Source organism: Sorex fumeus, unplaced genomic scaffold, assembly GCF_029834395.1.
Source record: "Sorex fumeus unplaced genomic scaffold, SorFum_2.1 ptg000065l, whole genome shotgun sequence".
NCBI lineage: Eukaryota > Metazoa > Chordata > Mammalia > Eulipotyphla > Soricidae > Sorex > Sorex fumeus.
In genome coordinates this window covers 3887239-3903513 of record NW_026606122.1, presented here as the reverse complement: position 1 = coordinate 3903513, position 16275 = coordinate 3887239, and the positions used below count along the sequence as shown (strand labels likewise).

The 16275-nt window shown below is 44.0% G+C and overlaps 1 non-coding gene across 1 annotated transcript; it reads right to left on the bottom strand.

Annotated features, from left to right (window-relative positions):
- Window positions 1-14280: 14280 nt before the first annotated feature.
- On the bottom strand, window positions 14281-14386 carry LOC130036781 (U6 spliceosomal RNA). Its single transcript, XR_008794448.1, has one exon. It is a non-coding gene; the product is annotated as a U6 spliceosomal RNA (small nuclear RNA).
- Between the last annotated feature and the right edge of the window lie 1889 nt (window positions 14387-16275).

Sequence of the window (16275 nt, the reverse complement as noted above, 5' to 3'; positions counted from 1 at the left end):
TTTCCAGAGAGGAGAGGGCGAATGGGGCAACACCCTTTCCCCTCCGGACAGACATGATGGCCTGGATTAACACATAGTCCGTTCACTTTTCTGCTCCAAGCTGCCGGGTTCTGCATTAAGTCCTTGTGCTTCTGGGGCCGTGGCTGTGCTGGAGAGCTGCTCGTGAGGGGCAACTGGTGACCTCGGTAGGGTGTGAAGGACGGACCAGAACGCCCCCCTTCCCATGAGGTTTTAGTCGCCCCCACACCCCCGGCTCATACCTGCTGTCCACAAGGCTGCCATGCAGCCGCCATCCTTCGTTCCAGAGAAGAGAGGGCAAATGGGGCAACACCCTTTCCCCTCCAGCAGACTTGATGGCCTGGATTAATGCATAGTCCGTTCACTTTGCTGCTCCAAGCTGCTGGGTTCTGCATTAAGTCCTTGTGATTCTGGGGCTGTGGCCGTGCCGGAGAGCCGCTCGTGGGGGGCAACTGGTGACCTCGGGAGGGCGTGAAGGACGGACCGGAACGCCCCCCTTCCCATGAGGTTTTAGTCGACCCCACTCCCCCAGCTCATACCTGCTGTCCACAAGGCTCCCATGAGGCCACCATCCTTCTTTCCAGAGAACAAAGGGCGAATGGGGCAACACCCTTTCCCCTCCAGGCAGACATGATGGCCTGGATTAATGTATAGTCGGTTCACTTTTCTGCTCCAAGCTGCTGGGTTCTGCATTAAGTCCTTGTGTTTCTGGGGCTGTGGTGGTGCTCCAAACTTAACTCTGATTTTCAGGGAGAAACGTTGGGTGGTTTACTTCCCATTGATCATTTTGTATAAAGAGAGATGTCACGCGGCCGCATAAGCGGCTGCGCGGTTTTGAAGAAAAGTGCTAGTTCCTGCATACTCGAGCTGTGCTTGTAGAGGCTTCTGGTCACCAGGGTTCCATCTGGGGGAGGCGTGATGCGGTACCTACCCCATCTGGGACTTCCCAATGATCTCGGCTCTTTTGGGAACCTGTTTTTTTTCCCCTCCGGGAGCTGTGGATCCCGCCCTCCATGTGGCACTTCTCTTCGGCTATATGCTATAAACATGGCGCTGGGGGGCGGGCTGTGGGCGTGACTTCCGGAATCAGAGGTTACCAGAGGGCTGTAGTCCCGGCAGATTTGAGGAAAAGTCCTAGTTTCTGCATACTCGAGCTGTGCTTGTAGAGGCTTCTGGTCACCGGGGTTCCATCTGGGGGAGGCGGGATGCGGTACTTACCCCATCTGGGACTTCCCAATGATCTCGGCTCTTTTTGGAACCTGTTTTTTTTTTCTCCGGGAGGTGTTGATCCCGCCCTCCATGTGGCCCTCCTCTTCGGCTGTATGCTGTAAAGATGTCGCTGGGGGGGTGGGCTGTGGGCGTGACTTCCGGAATCAGAGGTTACTGGGGAGCTGTAGTCCCGGCAGATTTGAGGAAAAGTCCTAGTTCCCGCATACTCGAGCTGTGCTTGTAGAGGCTTCTGGTCACCGGGGTTCCATCTGGGGGAGGCGGGATGCGGTACTTACCCCATCTGGGACTTCCCAATGATCTCGGCTCTTTTTGGAACCTGTTTTTTTTTTCTCCGGGAGGTGTTGATCCCGCCCTCCATGTGGCCCTCCTCTTCGGCTGTATGCTGTAAAGATGTCGCTGGGGGGGTGGGCTGTGGGCGTGACTTCCGGAATCAGAGGTTACTGGGGAGCTGTAGTCCCGGCAGATTTGAGGAAAAGTCCTAGTTCCCGCATACTCGAGCTGTGCTTGTAGAGGCTTCTGGTCACCGGGGTTCCATCTGGGGGAGGCAGGATGCGGTACCTACCCCATCTGGGATTCCCGATGGTCTCGGCTCTTTTTTTTTCCTCCAGGAGCTGTGGATCCTGCCCTCCATTTGGCCCTTCTCTTCGGCTGTATGCTGTACAGATGGCACTGGGGGGCGGGCTGTGGGCGTGACTTCCGGAATCAGAGGTTACCGGAGGGCTGTAGTCCCGGCAGATTTGAGGAAAAGTCCTAGTTCCCGCACACTCGAGCTGTGCTTGTAGAGGCTTCTGGTCACCGGGGTTCCATCTGGAGGAGGCGGGATGCGGTACTTACCCCATCTGGGACTTCCCGATGATCTCGGCTCTTTTTGGAACCTGTTTTTTTTTCTCCGGGAGGTGTTGATCCCGCCCTCCATGTGGCCCTCGTCTTTGGCTGTATGCTGTAAAGATGGCGCTGGGGGGCGGGCTGTGGGCGTGACTTCCGGAATCAGAGGTTACCTGGGAGCTGTAGTCCCGGCAGATTTGAGGAAATGTCCTAGTTCCCGCATACTAGAGCTGTGCTTGTATAGGCTTCTGGTCACCGAGGTTCCTTCTGGGGGAGGCGGGATGCGGTACTTACCCCATCTGGGACTTCCCGGTGATCTCGGCTCTTTTTGGAACCTCTTTTTTTTTTCCTTCGGGATCTGTGGATCCCGCCCTCCATGTAGTCCTTCTCTTTGGCTGAATGCTGTAAAGATGGTGCTGGGGGGCGGGCTGTGGGCGTGACTTCCGGAATCTGAGGTTACCTGGGAGTTGTAGTCCCGGCAGTTTTGAGGAAAAGTCCTAGTTCCTGCATACTCGAGCTGTGCTTGTAGAGGCTTCTGGTCACCGGGGTTCCATCTGGGGGAGGCGGGATGCGGTACCTACCCCATCTGGGACTTCCCGATGATCTCGGCTCTTTTTGGAACCTGTTTTATTTTTCCTCCGGGAGGTGTTGATCCCGCCCTCCTTGTGGCCCTTCTCTTCGGCTGTATGGTGTAAAGATGGCGCTGGGGGGCAGGCTGTGGGCGTGACTTCCACAATCATATTTTACGGGGGAGCTGTAGTCCCGGCAGATTTGAGGAAAAGTCCTAGTTCCCGCATACTCGAGCTGTGCTTGTAGAGGCTTCTGGTCACCGGGGTTCCATCTGGGGGAGGCGGGATGCGGTACCTACCCCATCTGGGACTTCCTGATGATCTCGACTCTTTTTGGAACCTTTTTTTCCCCTCCGGGATCTGTGGATCCTGCCCTCCATGTGGCCCTTCTCTTCGGCTGTATCAAAAACTCAGATTTTTACATAGGTCTGATCAGTGTTTCCAGCACCATTTGTTGTAGTTCATTCTCTTTTCTCCAATGTTGAAGATTAACTGATCATCTACCTGAGGATCAATCTCTGGGCTTTCAATTCTGCTACATTATTCCAAGAGCCTCTTTTAATTCCAGAACCACACTGTTTTATTACTATAACTTTATAATATGAAGTTGAATAGGAGACATCATTTTCCCCAACTTCAAACTACTAAAAAGTGGTAGTAATTAAAACAGCATGGTATTAGAATAAGAACAGATGTGCAGATCAGTGTAATAGTGTAAGATCACACAGTGTTCAAAGATACGATCATTTAATCTTTGATAAAGGATCAAGAAATATGATGTGTAGCAAAGAAAGCCTCTTTAACAAGTGGTGCTGGGAAAACTAGGCAGCTACATGTAAAAACATGAACTTAGACCACCATTTAACACCATGTATAAGGTCAGATAAAAATAGATTAAAAGCCTCAATATTAGACCTGAATCCATAGCATACATGGAGGAAAATGTAGGCAAAACCCTCCATGACATTAAAGCTAAATGCATCGTCAAAGATGAAACACCACTGATCAAGCTAGTTGAAGTAAAGATAAACAAATGGGACTACATTAAACTAGAAAGCTTTTGAACCTCACAAAAACAATCAAAAAGTGGTTACTGAGATACAAAGACAGCCCATGGAATGGGAAATATTATTTACCCAATACCGATCTAATAAATGATTAATATCAAAGATATGTAAGGCACTGGTAGAACTTTACACACAAAAAAGTTCAACTCTATAAAAAAGTGGAAAGAATAAATGAACAGAAACTTCCTTAAAAAATTCAAATGGCCAAAAGGCAAATGAAAAATGCTCTACATCACTAATATCAGGAAGATTCAAATCAAAACAACATATTGGGGCCTGAGCAGTAGTACAGTGGGTAGGAACATTTGCCTGCATGCAGCTGACCTAGGTTCAGTCCCTGACATCCTACATGGTCCCCCAAGCACCACCAGGAGAAATTCTTGAGTGGACAGCCAGGAGAAACCCCTGAGCATCTCTGGTGTGACACCTCCCCCCAAAAGTCAACCTCTCACAAAAAACAACATGTTATTTCACACCACAGAGACTGGCATACATCCCAAAGGAAAAGAACAACAAGTGCTGGTGCAGATGCAGGGAGAAAGAGAATCTCATTAATTGTTGGTGGCAATGCCAATTGGTCCAGCCTTTTTGGAAAACAATATGGGCATTCCTCAAAAGTTTTATGAGCTTCCATTTGACCCAGAAATACCACTTCTGAGAATATATCCTGGAGGTCCAAAAAACACACAACAGAAACACCACCTGCACTCTTTTGTTCATTGAATCACTATTCACAATAGCCAGAATCTGGAAACAACCCAAGTGCTCAAGAACAGACGACTGGATAAAGAATCTATGGTGCACAATGAAATACTACGCGGCTGTCAGGAAAAATGAAGTCATGAAATTTGCTTACAAATGGATAGAGATGGAGAGTATAATGCTGAGTGAAATAAGTCAGGAAAGGAAGACACATAGATTAGACTGCAGTCATTTGTGGGATATAAAAAACATAGTGTGAGACTAATATCCAAGGATGGCAAAAACAGGGCAAGGATAACTGGTCCATGGTTGGGAGCTTGTCACAAGTGTGTGTGGGGCTACATTAAAGGGCAGTATGAACAATTTTTTAACTGTTTATCTCAGATGATTCAATAAAAATAATAAAAGAAAAAATCAAACAAAAAAATAAAGTTGGAAAAAGAAAAAGCTTTCATCTTCTTCCCCCCCAGGATTGCTTTGGGTATTGGGGGATTTGATATTCTATATAAATTTCAACAGCATTTGTTCTATATCTCTAAAGAATGACACGGGTATTTTCATAGGGACTCCATAAAATCTTTATAGTGCTTTGGGTAAGATTGTCATTTTAGCAGTATTAATCTTTCCAACCCATGAACAGAGGATGAATTTATGATTTCATGTGTCTTCTTTTATTTCTTTTATTAATGATTTAAAGTTTTCTTTTTATAAATTGTTCACCTCTTTTATTGGGCTCATACCCAGTTACTTGATTTTTTTGCAGAATAACTGTGAATGAGATCTGAAAAAACAATTTATGTATTTTTGTCTTTCATTGTTTGCACATAGAAATGCCATGAATTTAGGCATGTGTCAATGTGTGTTGATTTTGTACCCTGTCAGACTACTGTGTAGGTTCATTGTTTTCAGTTTTTGTAGAGTTTTTAGAGTTTTCTAAGCATAGTATCATGTTAGATGCAAATGGTTATACATTTAATTTTTCATTTTAAATATGAGTGCCATTAATATATCTTTGTTACCTAATTGCTATGGCAAGATTTCCAACATTATACTTAATAATAGTGGTGAAAATGGACAACTCTGTCTTGTGTCTGATCTTAGAGAAAAAGCTTTCAGCTTTTCACTGTCCCTTAGCACCATTTAAAATGTTAAGTCTATGTTGTACGATAAACTTTTCTTTATTTTAATTTTTTTGTTTTGCAGCCACACCCGGGTGGTGCTCCTGGTTCTGTGCTCAAGAATCACTCCTGGAAGCTCAGGGGACCATATGGAATGCCAGGAATTAAACCTGGGTTAGCTGCATGCAAGGCAAGCACCTTATCCACAGTAAAATCTCTCTTGCCCTTTGATATACCTTTTTGTTTTTTAAATTTTTTAATTTAAAAAATTTATTAGTGAAACACCATAAGGTACAGTTGTAGACTTAAAAATTTTTTGTGCTTGGGTTTCAGTTATACAATGATCGAGTACCCATCCATTTACCAGTGCCCATTCTCCACCAGCATTGATCCCAGTATCCCTCCCAGGCCCCCATACTCCCATCCCATCTCACCTCTGTGACAGGGCATTCCCTTTTGTTCTCTCTCTCATTGTGGGTGCTGAGTTTTGCAAAAGAGGCATTGAGTGGCAATCATGTTCGATCTATAGTTTACTTTTAGCATGCATCTCCCATCCTGGAAGGATACTCCCAACACCGTTTACTTGGTGTTCCCTTCTCTATCTGAGCTGCCTTTTCCCCTAACATGTGCGGCTGGCCTTCAAGTCATGAAGTGAACCTCCTGGTACTTATCTCAACTATTCTTCGATGTTAGTCTCCTATTTTGTTACTTTATATTCCCCAGATGAATGCAATCTTTCTATGTCTGTCCCTCTCTTTCTCACTCATTTCACTTAGAATGATACTTTCCATGTAGTACCACTTGTATGTAAATTTCATGACTTCATCTGTTAGATGTTAGAAACAGCTGCGTAGTATTCCATTGTGTAGATGTATGAAAGTTTCTTTAATCAGTCATCTGTTCTCGGGCAATCGGTTTTTTTCCAAATTTTGGCTATTGTGAACAGTGCAGGAATGAACATAGAAGTGCAGATGTCATTTCTACTGTACTTTTTTGCCACTCTGAGATATATTCCCAGGAGTGGTATTGCTGGATAAAATGGGAGCTCACGGTCATGGTCCTCCAGTTGTTCATCAATTTGCTTCAGCAGGCCCAGTAACGTCTCCATTGGAGACTTTGTTGTTACTGTGTTAAGCATATTGAATATGCCACGGGTAGCTTGCCAGGCTCTGCCGTGCGGGTGAGAGACTCTCGGTAGCTTGCTTTTGTTCTTTTGGATGTGGGACAGTCTATGTGGTGTGAGATGATATCTCATTGTTGTTTTGATCTGCATCTCCCTGATTAGTGATGTAGAGCATTTTCTTATGTGCCTTTTTGCCATTAGGATTTCTTCTTTGGGAAAGTTTCTGTTCATTTTATCGCCCTGTTTTTTGATGGGGTTGAATGTTTTCTTTTTGTGGAGTTCAACCAGTACTTTGTATATCCCTGATATCAATCCTTTGTCGGATGGGTATTCGGCAAATATCCTTTCCCATTCTGTAGACTGTCTCTGTATTTTGGTCACTGTTTCTTTTGAGGTGCAGAAGCTTCTTAGTTTAAGATAGTCCCATTTGTCTATCTCTGTTTTCACTTGCTTGGCCAGTGGCGCGTCATTTTTGAAGATTCCGTTAGCTTCGATGTCGTGGAGGGTTTTGCCAACGTTATCTTCAATGTACCTTATGGATTCTGGTCTTATGTTGAGGTCTTTAATCTACTTTGATCTTACTTTTGTATATGGGGCTGGAGTCATAGCACAGCGGTAGTGCGTTTGCCTTGCGCATAGTCAGCCCAGCCAAGCCGGGTTCTATTCCTCTGCCCCCTCAGAGAGCCTGGCAAGCTACCAAGAGTATTCAATATGCCAAACACAGTAAAAAGAAGTCTCACAATGGAGACGTTACTGGGCCCGCTCGAGCAAATCGACAAACAACGGGAGGACACACACACTTTTGTATATGGTGTTAGGTAGCGATCTGAGCCCATTTTTTTTTTTGCATGAAGCTGTCCAGTTTTGCCAGCACAATTTGTTAAAGAGGCTTCCCTTGCTCCAGTTTACACTTCTTGCCCCTTTATCAAAGATCAAATGATCATATGTTTGGGGGGGAAATGTCAGTATATTCAATCCTATTCCATTGGTCTGCGGGTCTGCCTTTGTTCCAGTACCATGCTGTTTTATTACTGCTTTGTAGTAGAGTTTGAAGTTAGGGAGGTTGATTCCTCCCATTTTATTTTTCCCAAGAATTGCTCTAGCTATTCGTGGGGGCTTATTGTTCCATATGAATTTCAGGAGTGTTTGCTCCATTTCTTTGAAGAATGTCATGGGTATCCTTATAGGGATTGCATTGAATTTCTACAATGATTTGGGGCGTATTGGCATTTTGACCATGTTAATTCTCCCGATTCATGAGCAGGGGATATCTTTCTATTTCCTCGTGTCCTGTTTTATTTCCTGAAGTAGTGTTTTGTAGTTTTCTTTTTACAGGTCTTTTACGTCCTTAGTTAAGCTGATTCCTAGGTAGCTGATTTTCTGGGGCAGAGTTGTGAAAGGGATTGTTTATTTCATGTCACTTTCTTCTCTCTCACTATTTGCATATAGGAGAGCCGTGAACTTTTGGGTATTGATTTTATAGCCTGCAACTTTACTATACAAGTCTACTGTTTCTAGGAGTTTCTTGGTATAGGTTTTAGGGTTTTCTAAGTATAGTATCATGTCATCTGCAAATAGTGAGAGCTTGATTTCATCCTTTCTTACCTGAATGCCCTTAATATATTTTTCTTGCAAGTACTTCCAGTAGTATTTTGAACAGCAGTGGAGAGAGTGCGCATCCTTGTCTCGTCCTTAAACTTAGAGGGAAGGCTCTTAATTTTTCCCCATTGAGGATGATGCTTGCGATAGGCTTGTGGTAGATGGCTTTAACTATATTGAGGAAAGTCCCTTCTATCCCCATTTTGGCGACGGTTTTCATCATAAACAGGTGCTGGCTCTTATCAAATGCTTTCTCTGCCTGTAGTGATACAATCATTTGGTTTGTATTTTTTCTTTTGTTGGTGTGATGGATTACGTTGATTGATTTCCGAATGTTAAACCATCCTTGCACCCCTGGAATGAATCACACTTGATCATGGTGTATGATCTTTTTGATGAGTTGTGAATTCTATTTGCTAGTATTTTGTTGAGGATCTCTGCATCCTTGTTCATCAGGGAAATCGTCCTGTAGTTTTCTTTTCTTGTGGTGTCTTTGTTTCCTTTTGGTATTAGAGAGATATGAGCTTCATAGAAACTGTTTGGGAGAGTTTATTTTTTTTCAGTTTCCTGGAAAAGCTTGAGAAGAACTGGCAATAGGTCCTATTTAAATGTTTGAAAAAATTCTTTAATGAATCCATCTGGACCTGGGCTTTTATTTTTGGGAAGACTTTTGATTACAGTTTCAATTTTCTTTATGTTAATAGGACTATTCGGGTATTCTAGATCTTGTTGATTCAGCCCTGGAGATTATAAGAATTCAGGAATTTATCCATTTCTTCTAGGTTCTCTTGTTTCATGGTATACTTAATCACTTAATCACTTAATCCCCGTTATTCATCGATTTATTCGAGCGGGTGCCAGTAACGTCTCCATTCATCCCGGTTGCGTGCTAGCGTAGCCCAATGGTATCTATTCGTTTTAGGAACATGTAGAGCCTCAAACCGATCATTTAGGGTCTTGACGAAGAAGTCTGACCATCTTATAGGTGGGCGTCCACGTGATCTTTTGATGTCTCGTGGAATCCAATCAGTAATGGCTCTAGTCCAGCGGTTGTCTGTAAACCTCATTACGTGTCCAGCCCATCTGATTTTTGATGTCTTGGCAAATGAGACAGCGTCCCTGATTCTTGAGCGTTGATGAAGATCAGAACTCCGGATTCTATCTCTCATTTGAGTGAATCGTGATATTCCAAGCATAGTTCTTTCGATTCCTCTTTGAGAGACCCGAATAGTGTTCTCATCCTGTTTTCATAGGGTCCAGGTCTCTGAGGCATATGTTAATGCAGGAAGAATAGTGGAATCAAAGAGATGTGCTCGTAGCTGGAGGTTCTTTTTCCTTTTAGTTATTTCTTCAATGCTCTTGAAGGCATTCCAAGCCGCTCTCTTCCTCCTGCGCAACTCAGGTGCCAGGTCATTCATCATGTTGATTTCTCGACCTAGGTATATATAACTGTTGCATTCGGAGATGGTGGTTCTGTTGAGAGCGAATGGAGCGTCAGGAACAAGGCTGTTTCTCATAAACATTGTCTTCGCAAGATTCAGCTGTAGTCCGACCTTTCCACATTCACGGTCAAAGTCGTTCAGCATTTGTGCCGCTTGGTTAATGTTTGGTGTTATTAGAACGATGTCATCAGCAAAGCGGAGGTGGTGTAGTTGCCGACCATCTATCTTCACTCCCATGTTTTCCCATTCCAGCCATCGCATGATGTTCTCAAGGGTGGCACTGAAGAGTTTTGGTGAAATGGTATCACCCTGTCGAACCCCTCTCTTGACATCAATGATTACTTCTTTGTAGAATGGTGAGATCTTGGTAGTGAATCCGCAATAGAGCTCACGAAGGATCCTGATGTATTGAGTTTGTACACCCTAATTGGCTAGGGCTTCTATGACCGCTTCCGTCTCAACAGAATCAAAGGCCTTCTTTAAATCAATGAACGTTAGACAGAGTGGCATCTTGAACTCCTGAGATACCTCAATGAGCTTGGTTACTGTGTGGATATGGTCGATGGTACTGAATCCTTTTCGGAATCCAGCTTGTTCACATGGTTGTCCTTCATCTAGTGTTCTGCTAATCCTATTCAGGATGACTCGAGTGAATAGTTTGTAGATGACAGACAATAGGCAGATTGGGCGATAGTTGCCAATGTCGTGGATGTCTCCTTTCTTGTATAGTAGTACAGTCTTGCCGGTTTTCCATTGGGATGGAACCTTGCATTCAGACAGGTAGCGTGTGAAGAGTCGAGCCAATGTATTGATGAGTACTGATGGTAAGTTCTTCAGGTGTTCAGGTCTGATCTTGTCTGGGCCAGGTGCTCTTTGTTTCTTTACAGACGAGATGGCATGTTGGATTTCGGAAGGGAGAACATTGGGAACGACATATCCATCATGTGGTATGTGGTATGTGGGCAAGTGGATGTGGCTATTAAAGAGATCTGAGTAGAAGTCATGAATAATCTTCTCCATTGCCCTTCTGGAAGATGTGATAGATCCATCATGATGTCGGAGGGCAGTCATCTTGGTTTTGTAGTTGGTGAAGGACAGGCGGGCATTACGAATGTTTTTTCCAGCTTCTGCTGCATCTACCAGTACTGCTGCTCTCCTGTTTTTGAGGTCATCCTTGATGGCTTCTCTGCACTGTTTTGCCAGTTCGGACATTTGCTTGTGGTTGCCTGAGGCACGTGCCAAGCCACGTTGGCGAATAAGTTCAAGAGTGTTCGAAGAAAGACGGTTTTTTGTGGTTATCTCTCTCTTGGCATTCCTTGCACAATCATGGAGGTGCTGAATCATTCGATCGTATTCCTCATCAATGTTGTCAATGACGGCATCTTCCCATGTTGCCGCAACAGAGCCAAAGAGTTCCCAGTTGGTGGTTGTTCTGGGAGTCCTCTTCTTAAACCTTGCATTCTTTTCTCCTCGTTCTGTGAGGTAGAATTTTGCACGAAGAAGACGGTGGTCTGATCCCGTTTGGAATTTTGGGACAACAGCAACATCGGTTAGGCAAAACCGCCGATTGAATATGATGTGGTCTATTTCATTGTGGAACCGTCCATCGGGTTACTCCCATGTCCAACGTTTAGATTCAGCCTTTTGGAATTGTGAGTTACCATGGAAGGTTTTGGTTGACATGATGAACTCAGACAGTCTGTCACCCTGTTCATTCCATTCCAGGCCATGGGTTCCAATGTGGAGTTCATCGACTGATCTTCTTGGTCCTATCTTGGCATTAAAATCACCGACAATGATCTTGTAGAAGGTGTGATCTTCTTTATAGAACTTCTCTAGCTCCATGTAGAATTTCTCAGTTTCTCTTTCACCATAACTGGATGTTGGTGCATAGACAACAAAGATAGAAACTGCCGGTAGTGAGCCACATTTATTCAAGTGTAATCGTCCGATTCGGGTTGTTAGGCATTCAAATGAATCAATGCTCGTGACTAAGTTTGTGTTGACAAGGATACCGACACCACCGATGCCTCTTTTATCACATGTTCCAAGGAACAGTTCTTCTCCAGTGTCGAAAACAGCATGATGGAATTGATGTCTTCTCGTTTCGGTCAGACCAATGATGTCGTACTTGATCTTTCGTGCTTGTACCATAAGGTCTTCAATGGATGCAGCAGATGCCAGGGTACGAGCATTAAAAGTACAGACAATCATTTTTGTTTTTCTGCGTTTTGGTAGTCTATGTCTGCCTTGGTGTTTTATCAGCCTCTCCTTCCATATCCTTCTCGACTCTGCATAATCAGGGTTAGGGAAATGAGATCCATTTATTACTGGATTTGGCATATCAATTTGGTCTATTTGGCATAGACCACGGATAGCTTGCCAGGCTCTGCCGTGCGGGTTGGATATTTAAGTATATTTAAGGTACCCTGAAAATTTAGAGAAAAGTAAATGAATAGTCGCGCGGCCGCAGGCCGCGCGCTCCCGGGAGCTTGTTGTAATAATCTCTGGATCCTGGCCTTTGTTGGGGTTACACGGCAGTTGGAGGGTGTAACTGTCTAGTTACTGATAGGTCCAGTCCCAAACCGTGCAGGCTTGGAGATCTCAGCCCCGGGTCCCACACACCTGGGTTCCTCTGCCAGTTTTGTTATGTCTGAGGCTTATCCAAGTGTGTGGAGAGTGGCCCCAGTAAGGCCTTGGTTGGGGCCTGCAGGTCTTCAGCTGTTGGGCCCTGGCGAGGATAGTCAGACACAGGGTAGGAGACTCTGCCTTGTGCTCTCCCGGGAGCTTGTTGTGATAATCTCTGGATCCTGGCCTTTGTTGGGGTTACACGGCAGTTGGAGGGTGTAACTGTCTAGTTACTGACAGGTCCAGTCCCAAACCGTGCAGGCTTGGAGATCTCAGCCCCGGATCCCACACACCTGGGTTCCTCTGCCAGTTTTGTTATGTCTGAGGCTTATCCAAGTGTGTGGAGAGTCGCCCCAGTAAGGCCTTGGTTGGGGCCTGCAGGTCTTCAGCTGTTGGGCCCTGGCGAGGATAGTCAGACACATGGTATACAGACTTTCAAATAGTCTCTGATGATTTTTTTAATTTCTTTGGTTTCCGTTGTGATATCCCCCTTCTCATTTCTGATTCGGTTAATTAGGGTTCTCTTTCTCTTTCTTTGTGAGTCTTACTAGTAGTTTATATATCTTGTTTTTTATCTTGAAGGACCAGCTCTTGGTGTCATTGATCTTTCGGATTTTTTTGGGTTTCCATGTCATTGATTTCTGCTCTAAGTTTTATGATCTCTTTCCTTCTGCTTGGTTTGGGCTCCTTTTATTGGTCGTTTTCTAAGATCTTTAGCTGTGAAGTCAAGTTGTTTATGCGGGCACGTTCTTCCTTCCTGAGAAATGCTTGCAGAGCTATAAATTTTCTCCTTAACATTGCTTTAGCTGCACCCCACAGGTTCTGGTAGCTTGTGTCCTCATTCTCATTTGTTTCCAGTTATTTTTTGATTTTGTCTTTGACTTCCTTCCTGACCCAGTCGTTGTTCAACATTGAGTTGCTTAATTTCCAGGTGTTTGATTTGGTTTTCTGCATCTGTGTGTGATTTGCTTCTATCTTCAATGCATCATGGTCTGAAACACTTGTTGATATTATTTCTATCTTCCTGATTCTATTGAGTTATGTTTTGTGGCCTAGCATGTGGTCTATTTTGGAAAACGTTCCGTGTGCACTGGAGAAGAATGTGTATTCTTTCTTTTTGGGGTGTAAAGCACTTTATGGGTCTATAAGTCCTCTCCTACTTTTTTCCTTCAAATCCAAGGTTTCCTTGCTGAGTTTTGTTCTTGTTGATCTGTCCAGAGGTCCTAAGGCGTTGTTGAAGTCTCCAGCTACTATTGTGTTGCTAGCAATGTCGTTCTTAAAATCTGTTAGCAGTTATTTTAAATATTTAGCTGTTTCCTTATTAGTTGCGTATACATTTAAGAGTGTGATTTCTTCCTGTTGTATTTTTCCCTTGATGAATAGAAATTGGCCTTTGCTTTCCCTTCTAATCTTTTTAAACTTGAAGTGTATGTTGTCGGATACTAGTATGGGCAACCCCGCTTTTTTAGGGAGTTGTTTCCTTTTAGGATTGTTTTCCATTCTTTAACTTTGAGTCTGTGTTTGATCTGTCTGTTCAGATGAGTTTCTTGTAGGCAGCATAATGTTGGGTTCTGTCTCTGAATCCATTTTACCACTCTGTGTCTCTTAATTGGTAAACTTAGATCATTGACATGGAGAGAGATTATTGTTTTTGGGTGTTGTGTCATCTTTCTGTAAGGGTCTATTGTGCTTGTGGGGTTTGTCTTGTCTTATAGTAGCCCCTTTAGCCCTTCTTTTAGGTTTGGTTTCGAGTCTATGAAGTTCCTGAACTATTGTTTAGGCAGAAAATAGTGTATTTTCCTTCAAGTTTGATTGAGAATTTAGCCGGATAGAGTATTCTTGGTGAAGCGTTTATTTCAGTGAGTTTTTTCACTATATATCACCATTGCCTTCAGGTTTGGAGGGTTTCCTCTGATAGGTCTGCTCTGAATCTACGGTTTGCTCCTTTGTATTTGATTTAAAAATATGGAACGCCTCACGAATTTGTGTGTCATGCTTGCACAGGACCATGCTAATCTTCTCTGTATTGTTCCAATTTTTGTATATGTGCTGCCGAAGCGAGCACATTATGCCTTTCTATTTTTATTTATTTATTTTAATTTTAATTTTTTAATTATTATTTTTTGCTTTTTGGGTCACACCTGGTGATGCTTAGGGGTTACGCCTGGCTTTGCCCTCAGGAATTACTCCTGGCGGTGAACAGGGGACCATATGGGATTCTGGGAATCAAACCCGGGTCGGTCGCATGCCAGGCAAACGCCCTACCTGCTGTGCTATCGCTCCAGCCCAACGTTATGCCTTTTTAAAGGAATGTTTGCCTATAAGGGTTGAGTTTCTCTCCCCCCTCCCCCATGCCCTGAGCAGAACCCCAGCAGCTGAGGACTCTGGAGCCAGCCACGGCCATGCTGGGACCACTCTCCACACGTCCGGATGGGCCTCATGCATGAAAGAACTGACAGAGGAACCCAGGGATGCGGGTCCCGGGGCTGAGGTCTCCAAGCCTACTTGGATTGGGACTGAGCCTTCTCCACCCAGACCCGCATCTTCCAGTAGGTAGGCGTCACACCCACCAGCTGCCGCCAGCGCCAGGTTGGTCCCATCAATGGCCAAGACGCAGAGGCTATAAAACCCAGATCCCGGAAGCGCGTGGCTGCATTTGCAGCTGCGTGACATCTTATTGTCTTTCCTTTGGAGAACCTGGCAGGCTACCAAAAGTATCCTGCCTGCACGGCAGAGTCTGACAAACTTCCCGTGTCGTATTCAATATGCCAAATACCAGTAACAATGATGGGTCTCGTTCTCCTAATCCTGAAATAGCACTGAAATGGTTCTTTTAAAATCTCAGGGCTAGGAAGAAGATGTTACTGGTGCCTGCTCGAGGAAATCGACGAACAACAGGATGATCGTGATCGTGATTGTTTGCCTATAAGCTTGTTTTCCAGCCTTTGACTTTGAGCCTTTGTTTACCCTGATTATTCAGATGTCTCTCTATCATTTTTTGAGTGAAGCAATATAGTTTTCACGGAAAGAAATTTAGATGTGAGGATACATAAATGCATATATATATTCATATGGGGCTGGAGCGATAGCACAGCGGGTAGGGCATTCGCCTTACAAGCGGCCAACATGGCCTACCCGAGTTCGATTCCTCCGCCCCTCTCGGAGAGCCCGGCAAGCTACCGAGATTATTCGATATGCCAGACACAGTAACAACAAAGTCTCCAATGGAGACGTTACTGGGCCTGCTCGAGCAAATCGACGATCAACGGGAGGGCCTTTACCTTTACCTTTACCTTTATATTCATATATATGTATATGCATGAGAGAGAAGAAAGAGAAAGATGTTCATGAGAGAATACAGGCTTGGATAAAACCTCAGATGTATCTTTTCTAAGCAGCAGAAAGTTGGGTTCAGTTTTCTGATCACTCTGTGTCTCTAGATTGATGAGTTCAGGCCATTGATATTGAGTAAGATTATTGAGCTGAAGGAATTAGTTGCTACTTTTTTTGGTAGCAGCTGATGATTATTTGAATAGTTTGTCTTTAAAGAAAAAATTTTAAAAAGTCTTTAAGCCACACTCACCTGTGCTCAGGGTTCACTCCATTAAGGTTTTATTTCACCTACTTTGTTCCTCAATTCTGTTACTTGTGATTGTAGTATTATCATTTCCACTTTTAGACTTTCTTGTACATGAGCTATTGTTTCTTTGAGCTCATTAAATATCCTAATTATAGTGTTTCTAAAATAATTATATGAGAGATTATAGAGCTTAGTGGTACTTATAGAGCCTTCTGGGTCTATCATCTTCACTCTGTGATTGCTGATCTTCTACATGGTTTCCCCATTGTGACGGTTGTGCTTTGAGAATCATTTTTTTCTAGCTTAAGAGCACCTTGGTTATAATTATAAAATGAGTTGGATAGTTTCCACTTCTCAACTAGAAGATGGCACCC